This window comes from Styela clava, unplaced genomic scaffold (assembly GCF_964204865.1).
Source record: "Styela clava unplaced genomic scaffold, kaStyClav1.hap1.2 HAP1_SCAFFOLD_19, whole genome shotgun sequence".
NCBI lineage: Eukaryota > Metazoa > Chordata > Ascidiacea > Stolidobranchia > Styelidae > Styela > Styela clava.
This window is the reverse complement of record NW_027556646.1, coordinates 30,001-32,500: the sequence shown is the minus strand read 5'-3', so window position 1 is coordinate 32,500 and position 2,500 is coordinate 30,001. Positions and strand designations below refer to the sequence as shown.

Here is a 2,500-nt window from a genome sequence, read left to right as displayed (position 1 = left end):
ATCGGCGTCGAAAGAAGCCGAGCCGAAAAAAGTTAAAGTACAAACGTGCAAGCATACTAACCTAACCCTAGGTAAGGCATGTCAGAGCGAAAGACAGTAATTTCGAATGAGCCAAGAAAGAGCGGTGCGGGGCCGGTCGGAGCGCACCCTTTTCTCGGTGGCTGGCGGGCGAGAGAGTGCTGCGTCGCCGGCATCGGCGTCGGAAGAAGCCGAGCCGAAAAAAGTTAAAGTACAAACGTGCAAGCATACTAACCTAACCCTAGGTAAGGCATGTCAGAGCGAAAGACAGTAAACTCGAATGAGCCATGAAAGAGCGGTGCGGGGCCGGTCGGAGCGCACCCTTTTCTCGGTGGCTGGCGGGCGAGAGAGTGCTGCGTCGCCGGCATCGGCGTCGAAAAAAGCCGAGCCGAAAAAAGTTAAAGTACAAACGTGCAAGCATACTAACCTAACCCTAGGTAAGGCATGTCAGAGCGAAAGACAGTAATTTCGAATGAGCCAAGAAAGAGCGGTGCGGGGCCGGTCGGAGCGCACCCTTTTCTCGGTGGCTGGCGGGCGAGAGAGTGCTGCGTCGCCGGCATCGGCGTCGAAAGAAGCCGAGCCGAAAAAAGTTAAAGTACAAACGTGCAAGCATACTAACCTAACCCTAGGTAAGGCATGTCAGAGCGAAAGACAGTAAACTCGAATGAGCCATGAAAGAGCGGTGCGGGGCCGGTCGGAGCGCACCCTTTTCTCGGTGGCTGGCGGGCGAGAAAGTGCTGCGTCGCCGGCATCGGCGTCGAAAGAAGCCGAGCCAAAAAAAGTTAAAGTACAAACGTGCAAGCATACTAACCTAACCCTAGGTAAGGCATGTCAGAGCGAAAGACAGTAATTTCGAATGAGCCATGAAAGAGCGGTGCGGGGCCGGTCGTAGCGCACCCTTTTCTCGGTGGCTGGCGGGCGAGAGAGTGCTGCGTCGCCGGCATCGGCGTCGAAAGAAGCCGAGCCAAAAAAAGTTAAAGTACAAACGTGCAAGCATACTAACCTAACCCTAGGTAAGGCATGTCAGAGCGAAAGACAGTAATTTCGAATGAGCCAAGAAAGAGCGGTGCGGGGCCGGTCGGAGCGCACCCTTTTCTCGGTGGCTGGCGGGCGAGAGAGTGCTGCGTCGCCGGCATCGGCGTCGAAAGAAGCCGAGCCGAAAAAAGTTAAAGTACAAACGCGATGCTAATGAGCGAGCCGTTGTCTCGACTAATATGTAGGGGGCGTTCGATCGAGCGTCTGGCTTGAGCGCTTGTCGGCCTAGCAGAACGGTCGCATTGTTATGCCCGGGTTTTAGGCACCGCTGCAGGCGGCCGGCAGAGCTCTTGTTTGTGCGAAACTGAATGGATCGAGCCCGAGAGAGGGCGAGCAAAGAAAAAACGCAAATCGCTCCGCCTGGCACTGCCGGCGAGAGCGTGGACGTCGCGGCCAGCAACTGTCGAAGCTGAGTACGGCCGCAGGCGATCGCCTCGGTCTTAAACGAATGCGACGAGCACGCGCCGGGCGGCCCAGCAATGGCCGAGCGCAGCTGTCGCAGCTATCTGGTTGATCCTGCCAGTAGTGATATGCTTGTCTCAAAGATTAAGCCATGCAGGTGCAAGTACGAGTTCTCGTAAAGCGAAACTGCGAATGGCTCATTAAATCAGTCTTGGTTTATTTGGTCTCGTAAGCGAAGTGGATAACTGTGGTAATTCTAGAGCTAATACATGCATTAAGCGCCGACTTCGGGAGGCGCGCTTTTATCAGATCAAAACCGACCGGGTTCGTCCTGTGACGTTTGATGACTCTGGATAACCACGCGGATCGTACGGTCTCTGCACCGACGACGTATCATTCAAGTGTCTGCCCTATCAACTGTCGAAGGTACGCTACGTGCCTACCTTTGTGATAACGGGTAACGGGGAATCAGGGTTCGATTCCGGAGAGGGAGCCTGAGAAACGGCTACCACATCCAAGGAAGGCAGCAGGCGCGCAAATTACCCATTCCCGACACGGGGAGGTAGTGACGAAAAATAACAATACAGGACTCTAACGAGGCCCTGTAATTGGAATGAGTACATCCTAAAACTCTTAACGAGTATCCATTGGAGGGCAAGTCTGGTGCCAGCAGCCGCGGTAATTCCAGCTCCAACAGTGTATGCTAAAGTTGTTGCGGTTGAAAAGCTCGTAGTTGGATTTTGGGCGAGCGCCGCCGGTCCGTCGCAAGGCGTGTCACTGGTTGCGTTCGCCTCACCTTCGGTTCTCCGTCGGTGCTCTTGACTGAGTGTCGGCGGTGGCCGATAAGTTTACTTTGAAAAAATTAGAGTGTTCAAAGCAGGCTGTTCGCCTGCATAGTGTTGCATGGAATAATGGAATAGGACCTCGGTTCTATTTTGTTGGTTTTCGGAGCACGAGGTAATGATTAAGAGGGACAGACGGGGGCGTCCGTACTCTGCCGTTAGAGGTGAAATTCTTGGATCGGCGGAAGACGAACTACTGCGAA

The 2,500-nt window shown here is 54.2% G+C and overlaps 1 non-coding gene across 1 annotated transcript in view; it reads left to right on the top strand.

Annotated features, from left to right (window-relative positions):
- Positions 1-1,556: 1,556 nt before the first annotated feature.
- LOC144419370 (small subunit ribosomal RNA) overlaps positions 1,557-2,500 on the top strand; it is a 1,810-nt gene continuing 866 nt past the window's right edge. Inside the window, exon 1 of the ribosomal RNA XR_013474025.1 lies at positions 1,557-2,500. This exon is cut by the window's right edge and continues 866 nt beyond it. This is a non-coding gene — a ribosomal RNA (small subunit ribosomal RNA).